At 40.4% G+C, this 13708-nt stretch overlaps 1 protein-coding gene across 3 annotated transcripts in view; it reads right to left on the bottom strand.

Annotated features, from left to right (window-relative positions):
- The window catches only part of ZNF609 (zinc finger protein 609), a 235948-nt gene that overhangs the window by 212908 nt on the left and 9332 nt on the right, over positions 1 to 13708 (bottom strand). The window lies entirely within an intron of this gene.

The following is a 13708-nucleotide window of genomic DNA, read 5'->3' as shown; positions in this document are numbered from 1 at the left end:
AAATTGCCTAGGATTCTTTAATCAGCCTGGCTACAGCAGCCAGACCACTTTCCATCTGCTCCCTACCACATCCCTGGCTTTATACAGCTAATAATCAAACTCTCTGACAGGTCACGGCAGAGATGTTTAACCCCAGGAGGTAGGGTAACTAACATCGTAGCTGGAAATGAAAAGCACTGACCTCTTGCTTCCATGGCAGAGAAAGTGCAGAATCAGGAGAACCAATACCTTACAGAGACCACAAAGTACTTTCAACTTGCAGGAGCTTCTGGATATATTTTCTTCTCTCTTCTTCTAATTGTACTACACTTCGCTATTTAGGACCATGATTCACCAAACTCTGGAATTACTTGCCAGTGCCATTTCTGCTTTGTTCTGCACCTGATCACTAAGAACTCTTCTCTGCGTGGATATAGCTAAGGGACCAAGATAGGCCATGACAATCACTCCTCATACCCTGTATCTATAACAATGAAAGTTCAAATTCCAGTTTCCTCTCTGGAACCCAACTCCATCTCTCAGACTCCCAGCCCACAGGTTGGTTTGTAATCATACATTTCAGGTCATTAATTGCTTTTTACTAGGGCATATGCCATAGATTACACCACTTCCCTACCTCAGTAATGAGCAAGGCCTCTCTTCCAGACTAAGAATGAGAAAAAGCGTCTTCACGCGAGGTCTCTGCCCCTGCCCAGAGGACATAAGCAACAACTGACCCTACTTATGTCCAAGCACAATATGAAGAAGAATACTTCTCCTTCTGCCCAGATAGAGCTCTGGATCCATCCTACAGGGCATCAAAGAGAAAGGATCTCTTTAACTGCCAATTACTTATAGCTAATCTGGTCTAAGTAGCAAACTGTCCAATGCTCTCCCAGTGTAAATTTATCTGTCCTCCCCTCTTGTTACAGTTTTTGGATCAATCTTCTTACAGGCTTTGGTCTGAGCAAGTGACAGTTGTGTTTGAGTGAGTACACTCTGCTTGCGACCACACAGGTCACACACATTTGGGTGTGCGGGTGATCCGTCTGGCTAGCTAGTCCTCACCGAAAGCTATATGGACAAAGAAAAATATGCTACACTCAATTTTAGGAAGGCAGCATGGTGTAGAAGACAGATAACTGAGCTGAGAATCAAGAGATGTGATTTCTAAAAAAAAAAAAAAAAAAAAAGAGATGTGATTTCTGGACTCAGATTTCCAATGACCCTAGCCAGGATGTTAGCCAAGTTGCTTCATTAAATATTAATTTTCTTATTATAAAATGGAGGGAGAATCCATCATGGTTCTAAGCATATTATGAGGATCCAAATCTGAAAAATATGACAACTCAAAAGTATAAAATGACCCAAATATTCTCACAATGTTCTAGGGTCTCAAGTTAAAGAGGCCTGCTTCATGGTTATACACTGTATAAAGACCTAAAGTATTTTAAAAATAAAGGAAAAATAAATATTAAAAAAATTTTTACAAATTAAATTACAGGTAGTACTGATATTCATTTGAGTTCTACGAAAGAAAATGGCAATCCTTTCTTCTTTCAATTACTCAGTGGTTTTCACTTACTCTGGTTTTCCATTTAGGCTACCCCTACCTTCAGATGTGGCTCATAAAATCCTACACTATAGTGACTGACAAAAAGACTCCATCTTGCTTCAAAAACCCCTCAGGGCCAAGGTACCAATCTCAAAGCTCATGGTTTTAACATCTGGACTATCTCTTTTGCCAACTGTTCCAGTCCAGTAGGTTGTTGACCCCCCCTGACAGGCCTTCAAAACTAAATTGTGTGAGGGTCACAGGGTTTGATGCCCCAGGGAATTGTCAATAAAGCAGTGGGGTAAAACAAAGTTGAGAGAAAACCAAACTATACCATCTTCCCTGAATTCCAGATGCTACCCTGAAATCACATACTCAGCCAACCTCAGGTGAGGCTAGTACAACATGTAAACCATCCGTGGTGACTCTGAGCTTACCCAGCTGGAAGAACAGGCATCTCCCTCTCCAGCTGCCACATTAGAGCTCACTAATCAACTGAATTTCCAACTGGGGCTCTAACAAGAAACAATCAACTTTCCTTTGGGTCTCTTCCTTAATTTATTACATTAATTACTGCAACAAAGGAACTGTGTCATCTCCTCAAGTACCATACCTCTCAGCTTATATCTCCAATGGGGATCAGATAAAGACAGACTAAGAGTGCCAATTTGAGAAGATGGATCCAATTCAACAGGGCTCATCTGACCATGTGTCACCTAAGGACAGAAGAGCAAAAGTGTACCATCTTCCAGTCCCTCAGTGTTTATAACCTGCACCTCATGAATAGTTTTATGGTCCTCACAGGCTGCTATTCTCAGAGTAAGATTATGAGGCTTGACCTGTTTCATTTCACATAAGCAAATGACACTTCCACTAGACATAATTATTCAACAGGGCTCAGGTTTAGAGCCTTGGTGTTTGTCAATACTGCTCTGTGCCAGCATACATCTCACAATAGGCTAAACAGCATACTAAACATGTAAATAATTCAGTCCCAACCTTATAGGGATTCATTGGTGGAACTGGTTCACAGAGAAAACCCTTACCAAGGCCTATGTATAAGCAGAAGGCAAAGATCATCTAAAGTAAACAATAAAGCTCTACCATCCCCCCTCCCCTAAAAACTGAAGGGCTATGTAGCCCTTTATAATTTAGTTCTTTTCCCCAGAGGTAAACATTCTGTACTAAGGAGAAAGAGGTGATGTCAAATTCTCAAGAAAAAAGTGAATAGTGGAGTTAGCTTAGGAATCAGGAGATCTAAGAAATTGGCCCTCCGCACAGAACTGTTGTGGCAGAGCTTTTCTCACCTCTAAAACAGGGAATAATATGGGTCAAGTTCATAGGAATGGGGGAAAGGAAAAAACCTAAGCAGGGACTTCCCTGGGGGCACAGTGGATAAGACTCTGCGCTCCCAATGCCGGGGGCCCAGGTTCGATCCCTTGTCAGGGAACTAGATCCCACATGCATGCCGCAACTAAGTTTGCATGCCACAACTAAGGAGCCCATGTGCCACAACTAAGGAGCCCTGGAGCTAAGGAGCCTGCCTGCCGAAATTAAGGAGTCCATGTGGTGCAACTAAGACCCAGTACAACCAAATAAAATAAATACATAAATAAATATTTTAAAACAAAACAAAACAAAACAAACCTAAGCACTTTTCAGGAAACATGAGGAATTACCTTCATTTTTATATTCTAGACCTCACCTCCCTTCCTAAGTCTCTTACTTAACTACTATCCTATAGTAACTCTAAAAAGCACATAAAGAAAACTTCTCTATCAAAAGATAGTATCTAGGGGCTTCCCTGGCAGTCCAGTGGTTAAGGCTCCGTGCTTCCACTGTGCACAGGTTTGATCCCTGGTCGGGGAACTAAGATCCCACATGCTGCGCGGGGCGGCCAAAAGAAAAAAAGATACTATCTACACTGTTAGACTAACCATAAAAAATGGTGGAATTCACACACACATCCCTTAGGATATCTAAGCCAGATTGACTTCTCCAGCCTCATCTCATGGCCACACTCTGTCCTCTGCACCCCATTCCCACCTTACTGCCTTTTGGCATTTACCTCAGACATTCCCTGCTCACATCCTACCTCCCAGTGCATGTGATGATTTGATTAACATTTGTTTCCTCCACTGGACTGCACGCATCCTGAGGGCAAGGGGCTGTATCTCTTTTGCTCACCATTGTATCCTAATAACAGTGTTTATGTCACAGTGCTCCCTCAATAAATATTCTGGTCAATAAATGAGTGAATGAACACTGCTTTCCTCAATGGGCAGAATCATAACACTGCCAAGGCTGCCATTTCTCATCTCCATTCTTACTTGAGCTTGATTTGTCACTAGTTATAAGCTGTCTCAATTACCTAACAGTCTTCAAACTTACTAGAACAGAGTGTGGATTCCTCTTTCTTCTAAGATACAGATAAAGGATACAGATTTACCAAGAGTCTAGGGGAAAAGTAAGAAAACAATCCAGTCCCCACATTTCTTAAAAAATGCCTAAGTGCTCTGGAGTATTCTCAGCCTTCAGTCTCATCCATGCATAGCTGCTACCCAAAATAGGGCTAGCCGACAAATCAGGAGTTCTGGACATAACCAATCCCTTGGAAGCCTCGTACTTAAATGTATGATACATTCTATCAGACTTAAAACGTTCAGTTAGCACATTTTAAACATCTATGAATCAAAGGTGACAGAAGTCAGAAAACTGGTCATGTCTGGGAGGAGGTGACTGAGCGGAAAGAAGCATGAGGGAACCTTGTGGGTGCTGGAAGTGTTCTATTATCTTGAGCTGGATGGTAGTTATATGGCTATATACACATGTAAAAACTGTGTTGTACACTTAAGATTGGTGTACTTTATGCACTTTATCATATGCACATTATATTAAAAAAAAGGTAAAATAGTAAACACCTATGAATAAAAGGACTGTATTACTGGATCATGGTCCTGGTCCTAAAATAGCATTTTATATGATCACGGTAAAAGAGATTCATGCCATCAATCCCCACAGGATAGTTAGGGGGATGGAAATAAGGGAGGGAGGGAGGGAGGGAGGGAAGGAAGGAAGGAAGGAAGGATGGAAGGAAGGAAGAAGGAAGGAAGGAAGGAAGGAAGGAAGGAAGGAAGGAAGGAAGGAAGGAAGGAAATTAATAACAACAAACCAAAAACAGTGAGGTACTTAATGATATTAAATCCTGGAAAAAAACATAAGTTGTATAAGAAAACATAACAGGGGACTTCCCTGGTGGTCCAATGGTAAAGAATCCGCCTTCCAGTGCAGGGGACGCGGGTTTGATCCCTGGTCGGGGAACTAAGATCCCACATGCCGTGGGGCAACTAAGCCCGTGCGCCACAACTACTGAGCTCACGCGCCTCAACTAGAGAGCCTGCATGCCGCAAACTACAGAGCCCATGTGCCCTGGAGCCTGCGCACCACACTAGAGAAGAGAAAAAACCCATACGCCACAACTAGAGAAGAGAAAACCCGCATGCCAGAACTAGAGAGAAGCCCGCACGCCACAACTAGAGAGAAGCCCGCACACCGCAACAAAAGATCCAGCATGCTGCAATGAAAGATCCCACGTGCTGCAACTAAGACCCGATGCAGCCAAACTAAAATGTAAAAAACCAAACAAACATAACAGTAGTATACTAAATGGTTCAATAATAAATATTTACTTAACACAATAAATAATGGATACTGATGAAACCAAACATTTGACTTGATAAGAAGGGGAGGGCAGTAGGAGTGTATATTATTTATTACTTAGAAATATGGGAGTAAATACAAGAAAAAGACTGAAAATTTTAAAGCAGGTGCCTAGTGGGAGTGAGACTTGGTGATGGGAAGGGATAAACAGTGGATTACTGATTTTCATTAAAAGCCATACTACTATTTGATTTTTAATATAAAGTTCATGGGAAGACAAAAACAAAACAGTACATGTATTAATCTGATAAATAAAACATTTTAAAATAACTTTATATGGTTATTATAATTCCATATAATTAATTAAAAAGAAATAGATGCAAAGTTCTAAGAGAGCATAAAGCAATTCCTATTCAGACAGGGATTGTATATTTAATTTTATTTTTCATTTGTAACATTCAAATATTTTAGTTTCATTGTAATAGTTATTTCCTGTCCATCAATGGACACTGATTTTTAAAGGGGTCATTACTCCATTACAATAAATACAGTAAACTGGAATGCTGAAAAAATAAATTAAAAAATAAAATAATTTTATAAAAAGTTAAGGATACACTCCCCCAAATATTCCTGGATCCCCTTGACAGGTTATTATAAAATATATTAATCCAATAATTTATCAAAAATCTTATGAGATAGGAAGAGGGGTAGCAGAAGTGAGGCAGGTGTGGCTATAAAAGGGCAATGTGAGGTACCTTGGTGGTGATGGAACTGTTCTGTATCTTGACTGGTGGTAATAAAATTGCATAGGACTAAATATACACACTCATAAATGGGTACAAGTAAAACTGGGGAAATGTGAACAAGCTGGGTGGATTGTATCAATGTCAATATCTGGTTGTGACACTGTACTATACTTGCATGACATTACCACTTGGGGAAACTGGGTAAAGGGTACAAGGGATTTCTTTGTATTATGCTTACAACTGCATGAGACTCCTACAATTATCTTAAAATAAGAAGTTTTAATTTAAAAAAAACACAAGAAAACCTTCTAGACCCCCTTTTTTTTTTTTTGCGGTATGCGGGCCTCTCACTGCTGTGGCCTCTCCCGCTGCGGAGCACAGTCTCCGGACACGCAGGCTCAGCGGCCATGGCTCACGGGCCCAGCCGCTCTGCAGCATGTGGGATCTTCCTGGACCGGGGCACGAACCTGTGTCCCCTGCATCGGCAGGCAGACTCTCAACCACTGCGCCACCAGGGAAGCCCTAGACCCTTTTTTAAATTTCTACTACCTCTAGTGTTAACAAATTTTATTTATTTACTATTGATAAGAGCAACCCAATAATTAAGCTAAATTCATTTCTAATTTGAAAAGGTGCTCTCTATCCAATACAGGATCCTAAGAACTGGTGAACAAGTCTATATGTTCTTCTCATCGCCTGATAGGGTTTGACAATACTCCCTCTGTCTTTAAAAGCTTAAGATTTTTTTTTTTCATTTTACATGTCTTCATTAAAGCCTTCATCTCATTTGGTCACCAGTTCTTCATCTCATTTGGTCATCCCATATTTCTTAGGGATGCAAAGAATGCACAGTAACACAAAGACAAACCTTGGTTTTGTATAGAGGGAAGTTTATTTTTATCTTTCTTTAGTTCTCTTCCTAATGACGCCTAGCATTTCCCTGGCAGCACACTGAGCTAATTTTTTGAGGGATAGCTTACCAAGATTTCTAGTCTCCTTTGGGGGCTATAATTGTTAGCTAGAAGTTACTCATGCTAACAAAGTGGTTTGGACTTTCTGCCTCTTATTTATTTATTTATTTTTTGGCTGCATTAGGTCTTCGTTGCTGTGCGCAGGCTTTCTCCAGTTGCGGCGAGCGGGGGTTACTCTTCATTGCGGTGCGTGGGCTTCTCATTGTGGTGGCTTCTCTTGTTGCGGAGCACCGGCTCTAGGTGCGCAGACTCAGTAGTTGTGGCTCGTGGGCTCTAGAGTGCAGGTTCAAAAGTTGTGGTGCATGGGCTTAGTTGCTCCATGGCATGTGGGATCTTCCCAGACCAGGGCTCGAACCCGTGTCCCCTGCACTGGCAAGCGGGTTCTTAACCACTGCACCACCAGGGAAGTCCCCTGGACTTCCTGCCTCTTTTAAATGTAATACTATGCACACTGAAGCTCATCTTCTAGTTTTCATTCCCCACACACAGCCAAGATATTTCGGAAGTATAATCTTGAACAATTTGGGAACCTAAATACTTGAAAGAGCTTAATGTCATGAGAAAACCTGAATATGTCACTTTTGTAAAACATTTATTAAAACGTCAAATAAAATGAGTGTCACTACTTAAACCCTTCCACCTAGGAGAACTTATCAAGATGGTTTCTGGAGGTAAAGTCATGAGAAACCAGCACAGTACAATGGAAACAAAACAAAACAAAACAAAACAAAACAAAGGAGGAGGTAGCAAAAGCTCAAGTCTACTCTTTATTCCCCCTTAGATGTGTAAGAATCTTGGGCAAGTCACTGCATTTATTTGAGCCTCAGTTATTTCACCTATAAAAAGCTGAGATAATTAGTATACCATACACAGTTTAATACTCTCAGTAGAAACTGGAACAGCACCCTGACAAGAAACTCATTAATATTCTTACAACAAAATGAATAAATATTTACTTGAAATAGAACAACCACCAAAAAAGGTTATAAATAGCCTCATTAGCTGAAGTCAGGTTTGTGACTACCTTACAAAAAATCTTTCAGCTTTCAGAACTTTGGGGTTTTAGAACGGCAGAGAAGAGACTGTGGACCTACACAGAAGTGTTTACTGTCAGAAAGTCAGTTTGCTAATGCACAACAAAACATTTTCTCCCTTTCCAAGACTGAAGTTTTTAAATAGCCTTTGGCCTGACTTTAACAAAAAGTCTTTTAAAACTAAACAGTGTCAGGACTTCCCTGCTGGCCCAGTGGTTAAGACTCTGTGCTCCCAATGCAGGAGGCCTGGGTTCGATCCCTTGTCAGGGAACTAGATCCCGCAAGCTGCAACGAAGATCCCGCATGCCGCAACTAAGACCCGGCACAGCCAAATAAATAAATATTTAAAAAAAAAACCTAGGGCTTCCCTGGTGCAGTGGTTGGGAGTCTGCCTGCCGATGCAGGGGACACGGGTTTTGTGCTCCAGTCCAGGAAGATCCCACATGCCGCGGAGCGGCTGGGCCCATGAGCCATGGCTGCTGAGCCTGCCGGTCCAGAGCCTGTGCTCCACAACGGGAGAGGCCATAACAGTGAGAGGTCCGCGTACCGCAAAAAAAAAAAACAAAACTAAACAATGTCCACTGGTAACAACTCTGTCCACACACAACTGTCAATGATTTGTCATTTGTGACTTCTCCTTATATAAACTAACCCATCGCCTTGGCCCCAGTAAATGATATGAATGATACCAAGTCATCTCAATCTTTAATTTACATTTTTCAATTTTCTAATATAGATTTTATTCCCTCCACCTCCAAACCCTTCTACGGACAGAACCACATATCTACACTAGTCCCTTAGTGTAATGACCATGCCACTTAAAACATGAAGTGATATACTTTCACTAAGAGTTACAGTTTATCCTTGAATTCTTTCTCAATTCTTGGGTAGATAGGTTTAATCTCATCAAATTTACTGATATGATCAAGAAAAGCCTAGGCAGCTAGGAAAAAAATGTATTGGAAAGACTAAATAAATATTACCATTTCTGGGATAACTCCAGGGACTTCTGTACATTTTACCGTGCTTTCTATGCATTAAAAAAGATTAATTCGTGCCCTAATTTTTTTTTAAAGTTAAGCATTTATCATCATTTGACCAGAAGCTTTAAACTGCTTGGGAAGTAGGAAAAACAGAAGTGGAAATTCTCTAACATCTTCATCCCTGAATGGATCTTTCACATCATAATCAAGCAGTCTTACAATTTTCTAGTTGCCTTTCCATTTTTAACATGTCTTCTTAAAAAAGCAAAAACAAACATAAACTCTTACCATCAGTTGAGCAAAGAGCTTAACTAATTCATCTTTTCTTCTTTCACCTAATTTCTAGGCAGCACGTGTGACTAACCACCATCACTTTGTGGGCTTCTTTGGTCTTGATTGAAAATGTTTAAAAATTTTTTTTAAAGATGCTTTTCTCCTCTCCACAACCTCTGAGACTATGCCAAGTGACCATCTGTTTTGCACAGTCCTTTTGATCCCTTGCTTTCTAATAAAATGGCTTTTAAGTCTTTAAACTTCTGGTGGGTTGTTTTTTAAAATCTTTCTACTTTTCCTACTGTACATACTTGATTGCAGCTCAATTTCTTAAAAATGAATCCCCATATGATAGATTTTATTCCTGCTCTCCCTGAAGAATGTTGAGCTTAATCAAGATTATGATTACTATTAAATAGTGTTGACCTACAGAAAAGTTTATCAATTCTTGTTTGTTCCTCAAAGCAAAATCCAGGTTATTTCTTTGCTTTATGGGATCTAAAACTGCCAACTGTGTGAAGTAGTTTATCTTACTCAAAACCACATCTTCACATTTGCTGTCAATAAAGTATTTAACTAATCTATGTATAAGTAAATAAACCCCACATTATTATTATCTGGCCTAATTCTGCAGCTTCTCCAATCTCCTTTAACAGTTCCAACTCAGCCACATTATTGTGATTAGGGCTGTGACATTCTTATTTAAGTAAGGATTTCGATCCTTATAAAAATTTAATCCCTTGCAACCTGTATCATTCCTATGAAGTACAGAGCCTAGCAGCACCATATTTCAACAATTAGTTTCCTTCCATCAAGTATCTGAGATGTGAATTAAACCACTGTATCATTATTTTGCCTACCAAGAAAGAAGAAGGGAAAAAAATTATATGAGGATGACAGAAATGGCACTCATCATGTTTATGTAACACTTTAAAACAAATCTAATGCTTCAGATCACAAATTCAGGTAAAATATATTATAGACTTGTTGTTGGAAGAAAATGTCACTGTTATATTACCTACTCCAATGTAATCTTGTTAAAACTGAATTTCTTTCTTATAGGAAGGCTCCATAAGAAAAAGAATATTACCAGACACTGTCCTGCATTCCCCTCTTTGCCAGGTAGTGTTATGGAACTCATGTGAAATCCACACTGCCAGGATTTCTAGCTCTGTTAGGACTGGAAGGGCCTACTAATACAAACCACAGAAACACTACTACTAAAAAAGCAATTATCACTAGCAAACTAAGCAACGTTAAAGCATTTTTACTAATAAAGCAAACAACTTGGTCAGTTAAACTGAAACCCTTTTAACCACTAGAGGAAAAAAACAACACACACTTGAATTAACAGACACTGGTTTTAAAGTTCATAATACCGGTAATATGTTATTGTACCACTTGAGTGTATGTGGTGAGGAAGTATGACTTCAAGTCTGATATACAGCAAATCCTGACAAAGAAAAGCAATGTGAAATCTGCCCAGAGGCTCACCTAGCATTACAACCATATCTGCCTAAAAGTTAACAGATTTTTCTTAGCATCGACCCCAAGTTCATTGAGAACCTTTATTCTAAAATTTTATATCAAAATAGCACATTTTTTCAGAATGGCAAATAGGTCTCCTTGTGCACTGCAACTGCACAAGATGATGATATAAATAACTAAAAATAGAGTGTACAGGTATCCTGCACCTCTCAGCTACCTCAAATAGCATACAATATAACAAACGTGCTGAGAGCTTGATGTCCGTAAGCTGCATTCTACACAACCCAAGGACAGAAATAAGACATCTCTCATACGTTAGGTAGGAATTTTAGCTTGGAGCCAATTACCAAAACGGCCTAAGGGATTTCTGTTTCCTATCAGCTTAAAGTAAAGAAAAAGGGAAGAGGCAACAGGAAAAATAATGAAGTAGTAAAGAGCAAGCAAGGAAACTATAAGAAAATTTACAAAACACAAGTCAAACAAGAGAGCATCTAGACATCATAAGACATCTTCATCCTCAGGCTAATGAATTAGGTACTAAGACTTCCAGAACATAGCTAGCTATGCATTGAAAGGAAGTCGAAATACCACAAACCTTAAAATTCAATTTTTAGGCTGGGAGCAAAGTGTACAGTCCCTGAAAACTTATTTTTAATGAGCTACCCCAAACAAAGTTGCTGAGGTCTCACTAGAAGAGGGAAGGTCATGATAATGGGCTTTTCCCGCTGAGGAAGGAGAAAACTCAGAGGCCTAACTCACCCATTACTCTAGGCACCCAAGGGCCAATCAACAGAAGAGTAAATCCCACTCCTCAGGGAACTGGCTACAAGGCCTCCAGTTCTACCCTTGGTGTCTTCCAGACATGACTGCAGTTTTCACCATGATTTAACTTCCAGGAATGCCAGCCAGGGAAGCAGCCAAGAAAAAAGAACATTTTTCCGCCTCACTGTCAGCTAGACCCTTTGGAACAACTGCAGACAGTGCCTCTATCTCTCTTCTGGGCAGAAGAGTATTCAGCACCCTCAGGGAAGTGCCTAACAAACCAGTAACACACTACCATCACAATTCTCAAAGATGTCTACTCTGACCATCTTATTTAAAGCTGCAACCTAGGGCTTCCCTGGTGGCGCAGTGGTTGAGAGTCCGCCTGCCAATGCAGGGGACACGGGTTTGTGCCCTGGTCCGGGAAGATCCCACATGTCGCGGAGCGGCTGGGCCCGTGAGCCATGGCCGCTGAGCCTGCACGTCCACAAAAAAAAAAAAAAAAAAGCTGCAACCTTCCTACCTCTCCCACCTATCCTTCCTCCATACTCCTAATCTCCCTTACTCTGTTCTATTTTTTCCCACATTATTTATCACTCTCTTTACACTATATAATTATTTATTATCCTTATTTATATTTCCTTTTGTTAAAAGACAAGATCCATGGGGTTGGGATTTTTTTGTCTATTTTGTTCACTGATAGATCCTAAGCAGCTAGGACAGGACCTCACATATAGCAGGAATCCAATAAATATTTATGGAACGAAGGAAGTAAATAAGAAAAACTAAAAAGACCTCTTGGAGGTCAACAATACCCGGAGGGCCCAACCATGCCTATATTCCTCTAACAGAATCAGTCTGGTTCCTGTGACTGACCTACATTGCTTCTGTCTGCCATGTACTACCTCTCCCCTTCCCCTCAAGTCTTCCATCAGCTAGGATATATGGAACCACAGTACTGCTGAAGGTACTAAAGGGCACAAATGCTTGTCCTTGAGTCTGAAGGATTTCTAAAGGCTTTCACAGTCTGTGCCTTGTTCCTAGGTTATTCAGTTTGGGATAAAATGTGTTAAATGCAAGTTACCTTAACATAAAAGAAGGTCTGAAAAAAAAAATCACAAGAAGTTTCTGTTTTCAAAAATCAAATTCCAATTCAATTCAGCAAGCATTACGCATAAAGTTATATTCAAAGCACTGGGGTGGAAGCCATGGGAAACAGGAGACTCAAGTCTCTTAGGAGTTTAGAATAAGGTAGGGAAAAAAATATATTCATATATGATTAAAGTCAAGGTGTGATACAGTGCTATAACAGAGATCCCAGCAAAGAGTTAAAGAGATACAGAGGAATACAAAATCAATTCTGGAGATATAGGCGGGTGGGAAGACGAAAGTTAAGAAAGTCTTCAGGAGGGAGATGAAATTTTTTGGTAGGTTAAAGGAAGGGTCAGATTTAAAGCTGAATGCCTTGGAGCAGGGAAGGGCATTCCAACAAAAAAGAAAAGAAAAAAACTAAGGTGTTGAGACTGAAAAATGCAGGGTAAGTGGAAGGAATGGCTGGAAAAAGAGAAAGAAATAAGACTGAAGGCCAGGGTTGGTCAGATCATAGAGGATCTTGAGTGCTGGCCTATATAGGCAGTAAGGAGTCCTTAAAAGATTTCAGCAAGAAGTGAAATAATCAGAACTGTGTTTTTAAAAGTCTACACTGGGGGCTTCCCTGGTGGCGCAGTGGTTGAGAGTCTGCCTGCCAATGCAGGGGACACGGGTTCAAGCCCTGGTCTGGGAAGATCCCACATGCCGCGGAGCAACAAGGTCCGTGAGCCACAACTACTGAGCCTGTGCATCTGGATCCTGTACTCCGCAACAAGAGAGGCCGCGACAGTGAGAGGCCTGTGCACCGTGATGAAGAGTGGCCCCCACTCACCACAACTAGAGAAAGCCCTCGCACAGAAACGAAGATCCAACACAGCCAAAAATAAATAAATTAATTAATTAATTAAAAGTCTACACTGGGATTCCTTGCTACATATTCTTCTAGAAATAAATTCTTTCCTTTCAAAGCACTTCAGCTCATAATCATACATTCATTAAATGATTGCTAGTTTCCTCAACTAGATGTGTAAGTCCAGAAAGGACAGACATGATGTCTAGCCTGGCACATAAGTGCTCAATAAATACAGGCATACCTTGGGGATATTACAGGTTCGGTTCCAGACCACCACAATAAAGCAAATATCACAGTAAAGCAAGTCACACAAAT

The sequence above is a fragment of the Leucopleurus acutus genome (genome assembly GCF_964270905.1).
Source record: "Leucopleurus acutus genome assembly, chromosome: 1".
NCBI classification, from domain to species: Eukaryota; Metazoa; Chordata; class Mammalia; order Artiodactyla; family Delphinidae; genus Leucopleurus; species Leucopleurus acutus.
Note: the sequence above shows the minus strand (reverse complement) of the source record. Positions and strands in the feature narration are given on the sequence as shown.